This window comes from Schistocerca gregaria, chromosome 7 (assembly GCF_023897955.1).
Source record: "Schistocerca gregaria isolate iqSchGreg1 chromosome 7, iqSchGreg1.2, whole genome shotgun sequence".
Taxonomy (NCBI): Eukaryota; Metazoa; Arthropoda; class Insecta; order Orthoptera; family Acrididae; genus Schistocerca; species Schistocerca gregaria.
The window spans coordinates 491,085,296-491,106,316 of record NC_064926.1 but is presented as its reverse complement, the minus strand read 5'-3'; positions in this window follow the sequence as shown (position 1 = coordinate 491,106,316).

The following is a 21,021-nucleotide window of genomic DNA, read 5'->3' as shown; positions in this document are numbered from 1 at the left end:
TGCAGCCTCAGGGTCGTCGATCAAATCCAGCAGCTGATGAAGGGCTGTCTGTTGGTGTTGAAAATGGCTGCACAATACAGCAACCTGCCATATTTTCGAAGTTAGGTCTCGAATTCGGTAGAGCTTCGTGTCTGTATTGGCTAGACGATAAACGAATTAGGCATTAGACCTGTTATGATTGGCCGCCTAGTGCCTTAATTCCTCCAGTGGGCTCACAAGTCTCAGTAGACCCCTCTCTGTTACTTGCCTTCCTCAGAAAAATCCGAGGAGAAGCGAACGTGGGTCCTCCTGCATCGAATGCAGCGACGCCAACTATTTTGCTACGAAGGCGGTATGTCCAGACGATAGTATGTAAATCGTTAATGACAAGTTGATCGCAGTTACTACAGGCTTAATGGAGACGTACACGAAAGCGATGAAAACTGTGAAAAAAATAGTATTGGCTCTTCATTTACTAATTGGTATTTAAATCGCAATTCCTGAACATTAAGTACCAATTCCACTCATAAGTGTGAGAAAGTGTAAATCTTATCTGGCTCGGTGCTGCAGAAGACGTTATTGCTACTCAGTTTGAAAGTCAGGCTAAGCAAAGAAGACAAGTAAAGCAAAGACTGCTTGAGGATGAAGGTAAGGTCTAATACAGACACCGTCAAATCGTTCATTAAGGTTTCCTGCAATTTACATTTTGGAAACCTTATGTACCTTTCCCCACAAACCAGTGACTTAGAGTACTTAAATTTGTTATGAAACTAGTCAGCACTATAGTGAAACATTCTGTGGATGGAATTTTCATTTAATACAGTAGTAAAACATTTATGTAAGGGAAAAGCCCTAACAATTGTAGCAATATTTTCACAGATATTTCAAGAGCTGTATAACTTGAGCAAAAGGTTTCAAAATTCTGTTCCGCAGATATTTGAAATAATGGTAAATCAAACATTGTACAAAAATGCATTAATTTTGTTGTGGTAGATTTTTTAAAAAAGGAAGATTTTTACTCACTTCGTTTAAAAAGTTTCAGTTGCTGTTATAATCAAAAACGTACGACGTCAGTAACCACGGAAACTTAAGTTTGTATGCATATAACATTTCTTAACAGCAGTGCCAATTTTAGTCACATTGCCTTGAAAACTTTGGACCTTCATAACTCTCCCCCCCCCCCCCCCCCCCCCAACCCCCTTAACCGTAGGTACCAGGAGAAAGTACCGACATAAAGACGAATGGCACTTATCAGAGGACAGAGCACCGCGTAATTGCAGACTGAACTTTTAGGAGGTAGGCGTGTTGGAACATGGCGCACACTGCAGCGCGCTTTTTGTGTCCTTCAGTTTGCTAGATGTGAGTCAATTGTGATGGTTCAGTGACAATTTCGTGTCAGATATCACGTAAAAGCTCCGACTGATGGAAAAATCGATGGGTGGTACGACAAATTCCGTGAGAGTAACTGCTTATGCAGTGGAAAGTAAACAGCCCCGTCAGGGCGGTCATCAGAGAAAGCGTAGCGTGTGCAGGAATCATCTGTTGGGAGTCCGAGGCAATCGATGCATGCGAGCAGAGAAATGCAGGCGCCGCAGTGAGCTGACTAGCGCATTCTACACAAATTGCGTGAAAAGGCACACCTGCTGCAATTGCTACGTGTGCTGACTGCTCCGGAGAGGAGCTACTGGAAACAGGCAGTTTTTGACGGAAGGGATGAAGCCACCTTTCCTGTGCCTCGAAAGGTAAACCGTCAAAACATCCGTGTTTGAGGCACAGAACGTCCGCACGAGATTGTGGAACACATTCAAGATTAACCTAATGTATTTTGTGCCATGTCCTCTTCAAAAATTTGTGGACAATTTTTCTTTGAGGAGAAAGCTGTGGCTGGTTCCCTGTACCTGGACATGCTGCATCAATGGTTTATACGACATTTCCGGCAAGACAGTGGAAACTCCCTTTTCTAAAAAGGCGGTGCTCAACCACGCTTTCTTAGGTCATTAGAGACGGAACAGAAGCTTTGATTAGAGAAGGATGGGGACGAAAATCGTCCGTGCCCTTTCAAAGGAATCATCGCGGCATTTGCCTGAAGAGATTAAGGGAAATCACGGGAAACATAAATCAAGATAGCTCAGGATGGACGGACGCGGGTTTGAACCGTCGTCCTCCGGAATGCGAGTGCCGTGTGCTGACCACTGCACCACCTCTCTCGGTTTAAAGCTCTATCCGCCGCGCGGGATTAGCCGAGCGGTCTCGGGCGCTGCAGTCATGGACTGTGCGGCTGATCCCGGCGGAGGTTCGAGTCCTCCCTCGGGCATGGGTGTGTGTGTTTGTCCTTAGGATAATTTAGGTTAAGTAGTGTGTAAGCTTAGGGAGTGATGACCCTTGGCAGTTAGGTCCCATAAAATTTCACACACACACACACACACACACACACACACAGACGCAACAGAGGCTCTATCCACTGATGTGTATTTTCTGCTTACCTTTTATTTTACGCACAGTTGTCTTCTGAAACAACAAAGGTGGTTATGAATAACCCTGTATATTGTGTCTCTGTGAGTGCGTAGATTCTTTAGCGAGATTTAGCGATTGGTGAACTACAACCTGTAATAGCCAAGAAACGACTGGTTTCGGTGTACATTAATGTGTAACATATGCAAGGCAAGGTACGGGTTAAGGCGAGCAGTACTTTAATTTAAAAGTTGTTACAGAAAGGTGCAGAGTTTTATGCCGCTTCAGTGGTGCCAATAGAAGTGTGTCGGGGGAGGGGCATTCTCGGCGTTACTTTGGTTGGTGTGGCGCTCTGATTTGGTGACAGGCGCAAGTGTATTTTGGGAAATGTTTTTCCTTTATGCAGAAAAGAATGACGGCGGCGCACTTCCAAGTAAATTCAGTTTCTATGTACATAATAGTTGCGTTTCAATTGGTCTACTGTAATAAATATATCACCTACTGAAGCACTCGATGTCTCCCTACCATATCCGTATCGGAGAAAGAGCGTCACGTGCGCCATTTTGCAACACTGAACAAGTAGGGAGGTGTTTAGGAGTGCTAGTCCTCTCGTCAGCGGGGAGACACACAGCACTGAGGCGGGAGCGTTCAGAGAGGGGGGGGGGGGGGGCTGTCAGCCTGACACCGTCCGGCATCAGCAAAAAATACGGTCTAGCTGTCTTCCTGCCTTTGTCCCAAATAAACGTCCCCCACAGCCCTAACTCGCCACGGTGCTACATGACGTCGGGTCGGTCACACTTCGCTTCCTTACACTTCAAAAAAATACTTTTGCTTTCAGTGCACTCTAGGTACTGTCACAATGCGACCTGTAAGATAAAAACAGGGAAATTTGATGATGACTGGGTCCACAGCCTTCGAGTCATAAACCCAGAAAGCATAATACAAACATGTTTACAAAGAAAAGAAATAAGCTAATTTCTCTTACACAGATCTTATGTGAAATGCTCGTCATGGACGTGGAATACGTTAAAATACATTAACAATTTTTTCATTGAAAGGTTACAATAAACTCTAAACATTCATGATGGTGTCTGTTTGTTCTATATCGTGTCTCCCTACCACTTTCGCGCAACGACGCTCTGAGCATGTTTTTCAGGGAATTGACTAGTTTGAACCTGGGACCTGTTGCTGGTAAGGAGACGCCAGACCACACATGACATGTAGAATTCACAAGAGTTCAGTGGAACTAGCGATGATATAACCAAATACTTAATGATCTCAGCGTCAGCTCCACTGCACGCTCTGTAAAAGAATCTCAATACTAACTAAATTTAGTGGAAGTGATTCAAGGATTTCCTATTTTTAGTTAGCTGGTAAAATAACGTCGAAGAAACAGTAAAGTTTACCATTGGAAATTTTATTCTACTCACAGAACATTGTTACAAATTGCACTATTGATAAAAGGAAGTGTTTTAATACAGGATGGTAAAAACCAACTGCGTTCAACAAAAATGTGAACGAATATTCCCTGAGTGGGTTTCCAAGTTCTACAATGGATCGAAGGATGACCTATGCCATATCACATCTATAATCTAGGTTTAAATTAAGTTTCACAAAAGAGAAAAACTATCAAAATGGTCTACAGTGACCCTCAGTTATCTTTAATAACTTATCTAACTTGTCGTAAATTACAGTGGCTGATGTGGCATTATTGGAAGAAATGCCTTTAGGAAAAAGGAACAGAATGAGGTATCAACACATTGAGCGTACCGCACATTTTTCGTTGATGGCTAGAAATGAGTTGCAGAGACAATTCGCAAATAGTTGGTCGTTGGAACGGACGCGGAGGAGATGTGTCGTGGCCGGCTCGTTCGCCAGACTTGACACTTCAATTCTTTCTGGTTGGGATTCGTAAAAGACATTGTTTACAAAGACCTTCCAACCACACCTGAAGATTTGCGAGAGAGAATTGTCAGAGCATGTGCTTCGATAGGTGCCGATGTGATAGGCAATACCGCTCAATCCATGATAAGAAGATTGCAGTACTGCACTGCATTTCAAACACTTAAATGCGAACTGTTCAGGCTGCGGACATTTAAGTGGTTCTCTGTGCATCTTGGAAGTGAAGTTTATTGTCAATTTGAAAATGTGAGCTGCGCAGATAAGGAACACTGATTTTGTTCTACATTCACTCTTTCTAATGATGTGAATCAAAGCTGCGATTTTATTTTTCAAGCGTTATACTGCAGTAAGATTCCCTGTTGGTTCTTTAATTAGAATAACTGTTTTTTTTTTTTTTTGTGAACTCGACTTCCATTTTATGAACCTTACTTTTTACAACTTTCCCCATTACTTAATAAGAATAATCAGGAACACTCTAAGTTGTCGTTCTCAATGCGATGGTGTTTCTGTTGCACGTAGTGGCAAAATTATAAGCTGAATGTTGCGTTTATGCAAAACTGCTGACTGTAATGTCGAATGAGTAGACCTTCAACGTTTATTTCAGAACAAAAACTATTCACTAATGCATTTTAGTTTCAAAATATACGTGGTTTGAGTAAATTGTTCTTTGGAGGGGCCACGATCACTTTAACCCGCACTGTATCTGCTCCTCACGCTTGGGAAGAGAACCGTTGAGAGCCACTACGGTCTATTTGCTTCATTTCATTGGAGAGACGTGCGAGTGGAGATCTCTGGATGATGGTTCAGCACATCCTCGGGCTTACCCTCACAAGAACTCCAGAGAAGCTGAGCTGTTACCGTTTTCCGTTCTCACAGTGAATTAACCCAGTGCAGCCTCAGGGTCGTCGATCAAATCCAGCAGCTGATGAAGGGCTGTCTGTTGGTGTTGAAAATGGCTGCACAATACAGCAACCTGCCATATTTTCGAAGTTAGGTCTCGAATTCGGTAGAGCTTCGTGTCTGTATTGGCTAGACGATAAACGAATTAGGCATTAGACCTGTTATGATTGGCCGCCTAGTGCCTTAATTCCTCCAGTGGGCTCACAAGTCTCAGTAGACCCCTCTCTGTTACTTGCCTTCCTCAGAAAAATCCGAGGAGAAGCGAACGTGGGTCCTCCTGCATCGAATGCAGCGACGCCAACTATTTTGCTACGAAGGCGGTATGTCCAGACGATAGTATGTAAATCGTTAATGACAAGTTGATCGCAGTTACTACAGGCTTAATGGAGACGTACACGAAAGCGATGAAAACTGTGAAAAAAATAGTATTGGCTCTTCATTTACTAATTGGTATTTAAATCGCAATTCCTGAACATTAAGTACCAATTCCACTCATAAGTGTGAGAAAGTGTAAATCTTATCTGGCTCGGTGCTGCAGAAGACGTTATTGCTACTCAGTTTGAAAGTCAGGCTAAGCAAAGAAGACAAGTAAAGCAAAGACTGCTTGAGGATGAAGGTAAGGTCTAATACAGACACCGTCAAATCGTTCATTAAGGTTTCCTGCAATTTACATTTTGGAAACCTTATGTACCTTTCCCCACAAACCAGTGACTTAGAGTACTTAAATTTGTTATGAAACTAGTCAGCACTATAGTGAAACATTCTGTGGATGGAATTTTCATTTAATACAGTAGTAAAACATTTATGTAAGGGAAAAGCCCTAACAATTGTAGCAATATTTTCACAGATATTTCAAGAGCTGTATAACTTGAGCAAAAGGTTTCAAAATTCTGTTCCGCAGATATTTGAAATAATGGTAAATCAAACATTGTACAAAAATGCATTAATTTTGTTGTGGTAGATTTTTTAAAAAAGGAAGATTTTTACTCACTTCGTTTAAAAAGTTTCAGTTGCTGTTATAATCAAAAACGTACGACGTCAGTAACCACGGAAACTTAAGTTTGTATGCATATAACATTTCTTAACAGCAGTGCCAATTTTAGTCACATTGCCTTGAAAACTTTGGACCTTCATAACTCTCCCCCCCCCCCCCCCCCCAACCCCCTTAACCGTAGGTACCAGGAGAAAGTACCGACATAAAGACGAATGGCACTTATCAGAGGACAGAGCACCGCGTAATTGCAGACTGAACTTTTAGGAGGTAGGCGTGTTGGAACATGGCGCACACTGCAGCGCGCTTTTTGTGTCCTTCAGTTTGCTAGATGTGAGTCAATTGTGATGGTTCAGTGACAATTTCGTGTCAGATATCACGTAAAAGCTCCGACTGATGGAAAAATCGATGGGTGGTACGACAAATTCCGTGAGAGTAACTGCTTATGCAGTGGAAAGTAAACAGCCCCGTCAGGGCGGTCATCAGAGAAAGCGTAGCGTGTGCAGGAATCATCTGTTGGGAGTCCGAGGCAATCGATGCATGCGAGCAGAGAAATGCAGGCGCCGCAGTGAGCTGACTAGCGCATTCTACACAAATTGCGTGAAAAGGCACACCTGCTGCAATTGCTACGTGTGCTGACTGCTCCGGAGAGGAGCTACTGGAAACAGGCAGTTTTTGACGGAAGGGATGAAGCCACCTTTCCTGTGCCTCGAAAGGTAAACCGTCAAAACATCCGTGTTTGAGGCACAGAACGTCCGCACGAGATTGTGGAACACATTCAAGATTAACCTAATGTATTTTGTGCCATGTCCTCTTCAAAAATTTGTGGACAATTTTTCTTTGAGGAGAAAGCTGTGGCTGGTTCCCTGTACCTGGACATGCTGCATCAATGGTTTATACGACATTTCCGGCAAGACAGTGGAAACTCCCTTTTCTAAAAAGGCGGTGCTCAACCACGCTTTCTTAGGTCATTAGAGACGGAACAGAAGCTTTGATTAGAGAAGGATGGGGACGAAAATCGTCCGTGCCCTTTCAAAGGAATCATCGCGGCATTTGCCTGAAGAGATTAAGGGAAATCACGGGAAACATAAATCAAGATAGCTCAGGATGGACGGACGCGGGTTTGAACCGTCGTCCTCCGGAATGCGAGTGCCGTGTGCTGACCACTGCACCACCTCTCTCGGTTTAAAGCTCTATCCGCCGCGCGGGATTAGCCGAGCGGTCTCGGGCGCTGCAGTCATGGACTGTGCGGCTGATCCCGGCAGAGGTTCGAGTCCTCCCTCGGGCATGGGTGTGTGTGTTTGTCCTTAGGATAATTTAGGTTAAGTAGTGTGTAAGCTTAGGGAGTGATGACCCTTGGCAGTTAGGTCCCATAAAATTTCACACACACACACACACACACACACACACAGACGCAACAGAGGCTCTATCCACTGATGTGTATTTTCTGCTTACCTTTTATTTTACGCACAGTTGTCTTCTGAAACAACAAAGGTGGTTATGAATAACCCTGTATATTGTGTCTCTGTGAGTGCGTAGATTCTTTAGCGAGATTTAGCGATTGGTGAACTACAACCTGTAATAGCCAAGAAACGACTGGTTTCGGTGTACATTAATGTGTAACATATGCAAGGCAAGGTACGGGTTAAGACGAGCAGTACTTTAATTTAAAAGTTGTTACAGAAAGGTGCAGAGTTTTATGCCGCTTCAGTGGTGCCAATAGAAGTGTGTCGGGGGAGGGGCATTCTCGGCGTTACTTTGGTTGGTGTGGCGCTCTGATTTGGTGACAGGCGCAAGTGTATTTTGGGAAATGTTTTTCCTTTATGCAGAAAAGAATGACGGCGGCGCACTTCCAAGTAAATTCAGTTTCTATGTACATAATAGTTGCGTTTCAATTGGTCTACTGTAATAAATATATCACCTACTGAAGCACTCGATGTCTCCCTACCATATCCGTATCGGAGAAAGAGCGTCACGTGCGCCATTTTGCAACACTGAACAAGTAGGGAGGTGTTTAGGAGTGCTAGTCCTCTCGTCAGCGGGGAGACACACAGCACTGAGGCGGGAGCGTTCAGAGAGGGGGGGGGGGGGGGGGGCTGTCAGCCTGACACCGTCCGGCATCAGCAAAAAATACGGTCTAGCTGTCTTCCTGCCTTTGTCCCAAATAAACGTCCCCCACAGCCCTAACTCGCCACGGTGCTACATGACGTCGGGTCGGTCACACTTCGCTTCCTTACACTTCAAAAAAATACTTTTGCTTTCAGTGCACTCTAGGTACTGTCACAATGCGACCTGTAAGATAAAAACAGGGAAATTTGATGATGACTGGGTCCACAGCCTTCGAGTCATAAACCCAGAAAGCATAATACAAACATGTTTACAAAGAAAAGAAATAAGCTAATTTCTCTTACACAGATCTTATGTGAAATGCTCGTCATGGACGTGGAATACGTTAAAATACATTAACAATTTTTTCATTGAAAGGTTACAATAAACTCTAAACATTCATGATGGTGTCTGTTTGTTCTATATCGTGTCTCCCTACCACTTTCGCGCAACGACGCTCTGAGCATGTTTTTCAGGGAATTGACTAGTTTGAACCTGGGACCTGTTGCTGGTAAGGAGACGCCAGACCACACATGACATGTAGAATTCACAAGAGTTCAGTGGAACTAGCGATGATATAACCAAATACTTAATGATCTCAGCGTCAGCTCCACTGCACGCTCTGTAAAAGAATCTCAATACTAACTAAATTTAGTGGAAGTGATTCAAGGATTTCCTATTTTTAGTTAGCTGGTAAAATAACGTCGAAGAAACAGTAAAGTTTACCATTGGAAATTTTATTCTACTCACAGAACATTGTTACAAATTGCACTATTGATAAAAGGAAGTGTTTTAATACAGGATGGTAAAAACCAACTGCGTTCAACAAAAATGTGAACGAATATTTCCTGAGTGGGTTTCCAAGTTCTACAATGGATCGAAGGATGACCTATGCCATATCACATCTATAATCTAGGTTTAAATTAAGTTTCACAAAAGAGAAAAACTATCAAAATGGTCTACAGTGACCCTCAGTTATCTTTAATAACTTATCTAACTTGTCGTAAATTACAGTGGCGTATGTGGCTTCTCAATAACTATATAACAGAAACATCATCGCGTTTCAGATTTTTACTTCAAGTGGCAAATGTGAACACCATGAGCTTTAATTGACGATCGACACTAGAATTACGCAAAAAGGGGGTGTAACAGATGAGACTTCTGCAGTTCTGAGTGAAGCTTTATGCGCTGTTATGTGGCATCGCGTGCGTTCATTACTTTGTCGGTGTTCGTCAGGGGGCGGCGGACAGCACAGCTCCGCTCACCTCGCTGTCTCGGAAGCAACTCTCCCCTAACTTCTTCTTACTACAATTTACCGAAGTTGGTTTAAAAAAAACTATCTGGCTGTGTTTTCATCTGACCAATCAGGGTCTCAATGCTAACCTTAAGCTCCACCTACAAACATTCTGTCTATCCAATGAGAAACGTTATACTTTTCGTGGTGGGGCAATGTTTTTAAAGTTTGCAACGTAACAGAGACGCGAAAAAGTCTCACGATAAAAGCTACAGCTGGTGTGGTCCTTTTAGCGTTATCGTAAGATCTATACTGTTCTTCTGGAGGGCTCTATCTTTTAACATGGGGTGGAGGTGGTCCTAATGTAACAGACACGCAAAAAAGTCTCACGCTAAAACTTGCGGGTGGTAGTGGCCTTTTTTGTGTTATCGTAAGATCTATACTGTTTTTCTGGAGGGCTCTAGCTTTTATACATGGGCTGGGGGGGGGGTGGTCCTTGACGCAACAGAGACGCGAAACAGTCTCACGCAAAAACGTGCGGGTGGTAGTCTTAGAGGTAGGCTGGCGACGTGGGTGTCCAGTCCGTCCCTTATCGCAGGGCCTTCTAGCATAACACGGTTCTACTCTCGGCTTCTGTTCTCGTTTCTCCCCTCGGAACTGCGTCGGTCTCATGGTGGGAAGGTACGACATGAATTTAGGCATTCTTGTGTTAGTCTGTGGCATTCCATTTGCTCACTCGTTACTCGTATTACTTTGGTTAATTTAATGCCACGATTTATTCGGAGCTATGTGACATACTACTGGATTTGCTTATCATGTCAGGGTTTTCATGGAAGGTGTTGGATTTGCCTGACAGCTTACAAAACTCTTTACAAAACGTGTAAATATATAATCCACCGAGGTACATGAAGTTCATAGGCTATTGTAGCTGTACATCTTCAAGGAGAAAATCAGTTTATTGCCCTTCTTTACATTGATCACTTTACTGTGCTGAAGATGTGCAGACATCAGATTTAATTTGATATTGTTAATATACAACAGTCTGACGTTGTGATTTTGTCAGACACAAAAAAGGACTGAAAAAAGCAGGTTGAACAGAATGGACAGCGCCTTGAAAGGAGGATACAAGATGAGCATCAATAAAAATAAAACAAGGAAAATGAAACGTAGTCGAATTAAATAAGGTGACGCCGAGGGAATGATAGTAGGGACAGAGGCACTAAAAGTAGTAGATGAGTTTTACTATTTTGGGAGCAAAATAACTGAAGACTGTCGAGCTAGAGAGGATATACACCGACAAGCCAGAACATTTTGACCACCTGTTTAATAGCGTGTTGTTCTACTTTTCAATGACAGTACGACAGAGATTCTGCTTGGTACACATTCTACAAGCCCTTTACAGGATTCCAGGAGTATGTTGCACCAGATGTCTACACACAGGCCAAGTAATTCCCATCAGTTACGGGATATTGGTTTACGGGCGCCCGATATGTGTTTCACTGGGTACAGATCAGGCACATCTGCTTCCAAGACATGAATGTGAGTTCACTTTAACTCCCCTAAAACCACTGTAGCACGACTCTGGCCTTGAAACACGGACAGTTATCCTGCTGCAAGATGTCATCACCGTAGAGGGAGACTTCAAGCATGAATTTTCATCTGGTTCACTGCTGTCACGATGCCTTCTGTTACCACTGCAGATCCCATGGAAGCCCAACTCAGTGTACCACATAGCACAATTCAGCCCTCAACGGCCTGTACCTGTGGGGCGGTGCGTGCTTCGTGCTGCAATTCTCCTGCATGATGGCATGTAAGAACCCAACCATCGACCTGGTGTAACGACAAATGCGATTCATTCGACGAGCGACACGTTTCTTTCGAGCCACGATGAAAACTCATTGATGCCGTGTCCACTGCAGTCATAACTGATTGTGTCATTGGGAAACACTGGAACGTGTAGAGGCGTGAGATGTGGAGTTGTAGGGGTCGCGGGCTGTGGAGTTCCATGTTCAACAATGGTCTTCGGACGGTGCGCTCCGAAACACTTGTGCCCACACCAGCATTGTGCTCTGCCGTCAGATCTGCCACAGGTCGCTGTCCATCCTGTATTACACAGTGGGGAATCCTGCTTTTTTTTTATGAGACGCAGACGTCCAACACCATACGGCCTACTCGCTACTTCACCATCCGTCAAGCACTTTCCACAGGTGCTCACGACAATAGTACTCACCGTTTCAGAGATTCCTGTTCCCAGCCGCAGCACCACAACAATACGCCCTTTGTCAAAACCGCTTATACGAGGGTCATTCCACAAGAAATGCACAATCCATCTTTTATTCTACATGTTTGAAAGTTTTACAGTGTGTAGATACATCATTTAGGAACAATATTTTCATTGCTCCACATAATTTCCATCGCTCTCAACTGCCTTACGCCATCTTAGAACTAGCGCCTGTATGCCCGCACGGTAAAATTCTGGAACATCCTGTTGGAGCCACTGTTTGGCAGCGTGCACAAGGGGGGAGTCATCTTCAAACCTTGTTCCACGAAGAGAGTCTTTCAGTTTCCCAAAGAGATGACAGTTACATGGAGACCGGTCAGGACTGTAAGGCGGGTGTTTCAGTGTTGACCATTCGAGTTTTGTGATCGCTTCCGTGGTTTTTTGACTGACATGCGCCCGTGCACTGTCGTGTAACAACAAAACATCCTGCTTTTCCCGATGACTCAGTCGAGCTTGAAGTTTCTTCACTGTTGTCACATATGCATCAGAATTTATGGTGGTTCCACTTGGCATGATATCCACAAGCAAGAGTCCTTTGGAATCGAAAAACACCGTAGCCATAACTTTTCCAGCAGAAGGTGCGGTTTTGAATTTTTTTTTTTCTTCGGTGAATTTGCATGATGCCCCTCCATTGATTGCCTCTTCGTCTCTAGTGAAAAATGATGGAGCCATGTTTCATCACCTGTCACAATTCTTCCAAGAAATTCATCTCCACCATTCTCGTACTGTTCCAAAAGTTTGGTGCATGCCGTTTTTCTTGTTTCTTTGTGAACCACTGTTAACATCCTGGGAACCTACCTGCACAAACCTTTTTAATGCCAACACTTTCAGTATTCTGCAAACACTTCCTTCCCCTATCCCAAAGTAGAGTGACAATTCGTTCACTGTGATGTGTCTGTCAGGATTCACCAGTTCGTTAACTCTCTGCACATTGTCTGGAGTGTGTGCAGTACGAGGCCTGCCGCTACGAGGACAATCCTCAATATTGCCGTGCCCACTTTCATCACGTAACCTGCTTGCCCATCGACAAACTGTACTGCGATCGACAGCAGCATCTCCATACACCTTTCTCAGCCTCTTTTGGAGGTTTCTCTGTCTCGTTTTCACAGCACGGGAATGCTATGACAGTACGTTGCCCCTGACGAACGTCAAGTGTAGCAGCCATCTTGAAGACATGCAGTGAGGGCGCCACTCACGGGAACAGGTTGAACTAAGTTTGAAAACAAGCGGGAATTATGTATCTACACACTGTAAAACTTTCACACATGCAGAATGAAAACTCTATTTTTACTAAAAATAGTGTGCATTTCTTTGAAGCGATTCTCGTATCAACTGAGTTTCGCATTTGCGGCCCGTATTTTCCCTGTAATGACTACCCATTCGTCTCTCTTCCGCTTACATTCTTCCCTTACTGGGTCACGCACCCACAACACAGCCAGAGGGCATTTAGCCTCACTGTGGGTCGTGGCCACAGTGTCTTGGCTCGTCAATGATAAATGTGGACCGGAAATGGCAAGAAAAGCATTTCTAAAGAAGAGAAATTTATTAACACTGAATATAGATTTACATGTGAGGAATTCTTTTCTGAGAGTATTTCTCAGGAAAGAAGGGATACTTGGGCGATAAACAGTTTATACCTGAAGAGAGAAGAGACTTTTGAAAAGTGATACTACAAAAGAATGTTGAAGATTAGACGGGTAGATCGCGTAACTAATGAATGGGATTGAAGACAAAAGAAAGCTATGGTGCAACTTGACTAAATCAAGGTATCAGTTGATACGACATATTCTGAGACATCAAACGAACACAAATTTAATATTGGAGAGAGAGAGAGAGAGAGAGAGATAGAGAGAGAGAGAGAGAGAGTGTATGTGTGTGTGTGTGTGTGTGTGAATGTGTGTGTGTGTGTGTGTGTGTGTGTGTGTGTGTGTGTGTGTGTGTGGCGTGAGTGGGGGAGGGGGGGTGTAAAAATCGTAGAGGGAGACTAGGATATGAAGACAATAAGCCAATTCAGAAGGAAGTAAGTTGCAGTAGTTATTCGGACATGAAGAGGCTTGAGTAACACAGAAAGCTGCATCAAACCAGTCTCCCGAATGAAAACCAGGGAATGACAAACAATAATTGGTCACCATCCGCATAGCCATGCATGTTGATGACCCCGCTTCCAGGACAGGGAGGTAAGTGGGGCTCCTGTTAGATTCCGCCTGGTAGATTAACACGATGTTCCAGCCAATCCAGATATGGTTTTTAGGTGGTTTCCCACATCCCACTGGGTGAATACTGGGCTGGCACGTAAGTCCCGTCGCAGCTGGACGATGCGTGAACATTTAGAAAATCCCACGTCACATTAGGCGAATACGGGGCTGACACCTAAGCCCCTCCTCATCTAGACGAATGTGAACGTTTAGAAAACTTTCGCTCACTCTTACATCAATAGCACAGCACAGAGACAGTTATAGTACAACGGGGTGGCGACAGGAAGGGCAAGCAACCACACCCTTAACCCTTTGAGCTCCAGTGCTTACTGCCTCAAACCATCGTTTTATTCATTTTATTTTAATGTGTGTGTGTGTTTGTGTGTGTGTGTGTGTGTGTGTGTGTGTGTGTGTGTGTGTGTGTCATCCTATGGGACTCAACTGCTAAGGTCATCAGTCCCTAAGCTTACACACTACTTAACCTAAATTATCCTAAGGACAAACACACACACCCATGCCCGAGGGAGGACTCGAACCTCCGCCGGGACCAGCCGCACAGTTCATGACTGCAGCGCCTCAGACCGCTCTGCTAATCCCGCGCGGTCATTTTATTTTAAATCAGGGCTTTAGTGACATAGATGGTTTCATGAAGAAACTGGTACTTCAAACCAAAATGAATAAAATGGTAATTTCCGGCAGAAACCACTAGTCCTAAAAGGATTAAATTAACCATGCTAAATCCGTTCCTAACCATGACGAGGCTCCGCCGTTGCGGAACAAAGACACAAGAAACAGATCATTTACGTCAGTCGGTTGTACTAAGGCATTCTTCAGTGTACAACGAGTCGTCCACTAATAAACCCTTTCGTCCTTTTGTAGCAGGAGCAGCCACCTAAACCTGAACATAACGTACATGAAAGCGCTTCCTCAGCACCTTGCACTAACTTCGTACATCGCATGAAAATTGCAGCTTTACTGTCGGCTACTTAAAACGTCATCCATTTTCAGGCGTTCCCATTCGTTATTACATTCTCAGTCTTTTTTTTAATGGTGAGCTGATAACAACTTTAATTACATATCTAGGCTCTTTATGTAATTATGGGTCATTCCAGAGCCGCTTGTGAGGTAAATTTCCACTTCGAAGTAAGTGTATGAATAGTACAGTACGCGTTTTTATCTGTGCAAACAGGCACGCCCTTCATGCTGCACGCCAAAATGAAACGGGGGTTTGTCATGCCTACCCTCACTTCACCAGGGCAGTTCCACACATCATCCCCCCCCCTCCTCTACATGACGTCACGAGAGGGCAGTAACGTGGAAAACATCTGCTGACATTCGAATGCACGCCACAGCAGCCACCTCGGTAGTAGCACAAACTAGTCTTTTCGTATGGAGAAATCAGAAGGCGGGACTACCTGGGATGATTTTTTTTTCTCTAAAGTTAACTGTGACCAGAGAAATGCGCACGGTGTACGAGGGTAATTTCATAGCATGCAGAATCTGTGATCGCTGCGGACTGAATGACGCGTCGATATTGCTGGTTACTTTATTTGTAGCATAATGCTTGCAGAAGCAGCCCTAAGTTCCATCGTGTTTGTGTCAACGCATGTTAGAAATGACGTACTGCGACTGTTGAGGATCGAAGATCGTACTGTGAGAGTGAAACATTATATGGCAAAACGTGAACCAAATCCACAGTGCATTAAATGGAATGTATGGTGACATGACAGCAGTACAGCTGCTCGTTGGACGAATCGTTTTCGTGAACGTCATGTGAGTAGACGAGACTATCCAAAACCAGGAAAGTCGAAGACATCGGCACATGAAGGAGGTGTAAAACTTGAGGCTGTTACTCTTAGGAGAGATTGTTGTGAAACACGGAAGCAATTTGCTACATTTAACAGGATTCTATCAACATCAGCACTCAGCGTCCTGACAAATGAGTTGAACAAGAAAAAAAAATCTTAGCTATTCGATTAGACGTTCACTGCCTGAGTGACGAACCAAAGTGTAAACGTGTAGAAGTTGCAACGCTGCTGTAACAGATTTGGTGTCGAAATTCAAATGCTTTGCATTGAATCGTCGCCATTCATGGAACGCTGGTTAACAGAATCTGAACCGGAATTGAAATGACAGTCGAACGAGAAGAGAAGGCAATCTTCGAGCTAAATCAAAGGGCAGCAGAATGATATCCTTTGCTTATCATATCATTGCTGCAACCAGCGTGTAACAGGGATGTACGAGGGTGAGTCAAATGAAAACCTTAAATATTTTTTTAAATATTATTTATTGTGCAGAAGTGGTACAAAGCTGTATCAATTTTCAATATAATCTCTCCCCCCCCCCCCCCCCCCCCCCGCTCAATGCAAGTCCTCCAGCGCTTATAAAATGCATAAATTCCTTTAGAAAAAAATTACTTTGGTAGTCGGCGCAACCAGTCATGCACTGCGTGGCGTACCTCTTCATCAGAACGGAACTTCTTTCCTCCCATTGCGTCTTTGAGTGGTCCAAACATATGGAAAGAAGTTCTTCACAATCATCAACACGTCTCTCTCCGAATATGAACGCTGTTCTTCCCTGGTGCAAGTCGCAAGTGGTGCGACCATCTTTATACTGATACTGCGACGATATGTGTGCATCTGCACTATGCTGCCACCTACAGGCCATTCTGCACACTGTTTGCAGCACGCTTATCAACTTACAGGATAACGATGCGAAATTTCGATTTGTTATTACAAATTTAAGATTTTCATTTGACTCACCCTCGTATTATCGAGGTCTCATTCAACAAAAGACGGAAATAACGCAGAAAAACCTGTCGCAGTCACTCGAAACTGTGTCATAAATTTTCTACGAAAACGCTAGCTCCTAAAATGGCAGTGCCCTGATTTGAGGCCATCGGATGTTGGCTTACTACCAAAGCTGGAAGAGCTTCCTGCCACAGTTACACGTGCTTTTCGCCAGCTGAACAAAGATGGCAGTTGAGATGAAATTGTAAGACTTTTCAAATGTTCAGAAGCGGTCACTGACAGAAATGGAAATTACAATGAAGTGATGTAGAGAGATAATGACGAAAAATAAACAAAGAAAACATTTAAAAATATGTGCTTTATTTATGAAAAGACTCCAGTATCCTCATTCTGTAATACGAGGTTAAGTTTGTAAGTATCTGTACTTTCGTTCTAATTGTTTTTAGGATGGCAGTGAGGCTTAGTGTGTTCTCCAGCCGTTGGACGTAACGGTTCTTTTCGCTTGTGACGAGTTTCAGTATTGCCACGTAAGTTCACTTTGTGCTGTTATGAAGCAACCATGGCTGCACAACTCTCCGTTTGCATCAGTGAAGAATGGCATTCTATATTAAATTTTATTGTGATTCGAAGTAGCTGAAATCCACTGAAGACTTTTATCACAATATGGTGGCGACGTTTTCTCACGGCGGCATGTTGAGCATGGGATTTAACATTTCAGAAGTTGCGGTAACAAGCTTGGTGGACGAGGAAAGACAAGGACGTCCAGTACATCCAATACTCATTGATTAAGTCCATGACCTGATTTTGAACAACCAACAACTGACTGTTGACGACGTGGCAAATCAAAAGCACGTCTGCTATGATTAAAAATGTGACGTCATTCGTAAGAGGCTCAACTTTCGTAACGTCTGTGCAAGATTATTCCAAAACAATTCAATGAAGAGCATAAGGGCAACCATGTGATAGCCTGTCAGCAGCTACTGGACCGTCATAATAATAAAAGAGAAATATTTTTCAAACAAATCATTAGTGCAGATGTACAACGTGTTCACGGAAGAAACATTTCCGCGAAACAGCCTAGCTTTACCACAAAACATCCTGTTTCCATTGCCCCATAATTTCATATATTTCTACCGCAAAATATTAGATATCACTACCGCAAATAAGGTGTGTACAACAGTTGTCCTTTAAAATTGACACCGCAGAAAACTGGTGGCTCTGGTGAAACTCTTGGCTGGAGTGCGATAGGGTGCAACCGATGCGCAATTCTACATATGTACTCCAGTAACGATAATCAACCACGCTGATATGTGACCCATAATTCAGCAACAACCCAATGATTCTCACAGTCAAGTCTGTTTGTTTCTCTTTTATAATACACTGTATTAAAGCACAGACAAGTTTCACATTACAGGTGCTTTAAAACTTTCGTAACTCGTGGCTAGACGGATGGCGATTGTGAAATTGTAGTTTTAAATGTCGGTGAAACGACTCTGTACCATTTGTAGTTCTGATTTCATCTGTTGGCATACTGGCCTATACATTAGAAGGAAATTTAGCATCTTCACTTAGATGTATTTATTTTCTTTCTTCATTATTATTTCATTCCTGTAACCATTTGGGCAGGGGAGGCCTGACAGCAGCACAATACACCGCTCTTCAGCCGAGAGATAGTACAGGGTGTACATAAACTTGAACCGTCCCCTTTGAACAATTATACATGACTGTGCTTAAACTGACAAACAATACTTTTAGCGCAACGCAATCTGACTTTCAATAATCCCTACAAAAGAATGGCCCTGACTGACATTAACCTATACCTTTCACAAATCACTTACCTCACCCAAAATCTTCGTTACTCGAACTACTGCAATACAGCGAGCGCCACTACTGCCAGCTAAATAAAAGATTCAACCTACTGAAGGTACTAACTACTGATAGGCATAGTTAGCAAATGAAAGATTTTAATAGGGAGCAAACAATGTATTTACCTTAATAGTCATAATATACAATCCTGGAAATGGAAAAAAGAACACATTGACACCGGTGTGTCAGACCCACCATAATTGCTCCGGACACTGCGAGAGGGCTGTACAAGCAATGATCACATGCACGGCACAGCGGACACACCAGGAACCGCGGTGTTGGCCGTCGAATGGCGCTAGCTGCGCAGCATTTGTGCACCGCCGCAGTCAGTCTCAGCCAGTTTTGTCGCCAGTGGTCGGCGGAAGGTGCACGTGCCCGTCGACCTGGGACCGGACCGCAGCGACGCACGGATGCACGCCAAGACCGTAGGATCCTACGCAGTGCCGTAGGGGACCGCACCGCCACTTCCCAGCAAATTAGGGACACTGTTGCTCCTGGGGTATCGGCGAGGACCATTCGCAACCGTCTCCATGAAGCTGGGCTACGGTCCCGCACACCGTTAGGCCGTCTTCCGCTCACGCCCCAACATCGTGCAGCCCGCCTCCAGTGGTGTCGCGACAGGCGTGAATGGAGAGACGAATGGAGACGTGTCGTCTTCAGCGATGAGAGTCGCTTCTGCCTTGGTGCCAATGATGGTCGTATGCGTGTTTGGCGCCGTGCAGGTGAGCGCCACAATCAGGACTGCATACGACCGAGGCACACAGGGCCAACACCCGGCATCATGGTGTGGGGAGCGATCTCCTACACTGGCCGTACACCTCTGGTGATCGTCGAGGGGACACTGAATAGTGCACGGTACATCCAAACCGTCATCGAACCCATCGTTCTACCATTCCTAGACCGGCAAGGGAACTTGCTGTTCCAACAGGACAATGCACGTCCGCATGTATCCCGTGCCACCCAACGTGCTCTAGAAGGTGTAAGTCAACTACCCTGGCCAGCAAGATCTCCGGATCTGTCCCCCATTGAGCATGTTTGGGACTGAATGAAGCGTCGTCTCACGCGGTCTGCACGTCCAGCACGAACGCTGGTCCAACTGAGGCGCCAGGTGTAAATGGCATGGCAAGCCGTTCCACAGGACTATATCCAGCATCTCTACGATCGTCTCCATGGGAGAATAGCAGCCTGCAATGCTGCGGAAGGTGGATATACACTGTACTAGTGCCGACATAGTGCATGCTCTGTTGCCTGTGTCTATGTGCCTGTGGTTCTGTCAGTGTGATCATGTGATGTATCTGACCCCAGGAATGTGTCAATAAAGTTTCCCCTTCCTGGGACAATGAATTCACGGTGTTCTTATTTCAATTTCCAGGAGTGTATATAGCAGTTCATGACATCCAGTCTTACAGATTTCAAAACTCCGCCATCTCTCTCCCCACGTCCACCGCTGCCGGCGGCTCACCTCCAACTGCGCAACGCTACGCGCTGTTAGCATCCAGCTGCCGCTGCCCAACACTACAATGGCAGACAACAATGCAAACCAGCCACAGACTGCACACGGCACAGCTAGTGATTTTCATACAGAGCGCTACGTTGCGGCGGCGTTACCAATAAAAAAACCTAAACAGCCTACTTACAAAGTCTGTGAACACTTTCAATTGTTTATTGCACATGAACCAAACATTGGTTCAAATGGCTCTGAGCACTATGCGACTTAACATCTGTGGTCATCAGTCGCCTAGAACTAATTAAACCTAACTAACCTAAGGACATCACACACATCCATGCCCGAGGCAGGATTCGAACCTGCGACCGTAGAAGTCACGCGGTTCCGGACTGAGCGCCTAGAACCGCGAGACCACAGCGGCCGGCAACCAAACATTGTACAGATGTCATACATATGTCACTTTGAAGACAAACCCTGAAAGTTTTTTTTCATATATAACGCCATAATGTAGTTTGGTAATTTGACGACAGTCAGTACTGGTTGCAAACATGCTGGGTTCAAGTGTGGAGCGAGCTTTCTGTGTGTTGGAGTTCGGCAAAACCAAGTGTGCTACAGCTGTCAACTGATGTTTAGAACCAAGCACTGTTAGAAGCCACCAACAAGGAAGGCCATTTACCATTGGCACAACAAATTCGTTACGACGGGTTACTTGTGCCCAGCAAAGCGAAGCGAACGTCCCAGGGTGAGTGAAGTGAATGTGGAGCACATACGAGAGACATTCATAAGGAGTCCAAAGAAATCGGTGCGTCGTGCATCCCGCGAACTCGAAATAGCTCCAATGACAGTGTGGAAAGTCTTGCGACAGAAGCTGGCTATGAAACCAGTTTGTGGGTACCTGAACACAGTGCTGCCGCATCGA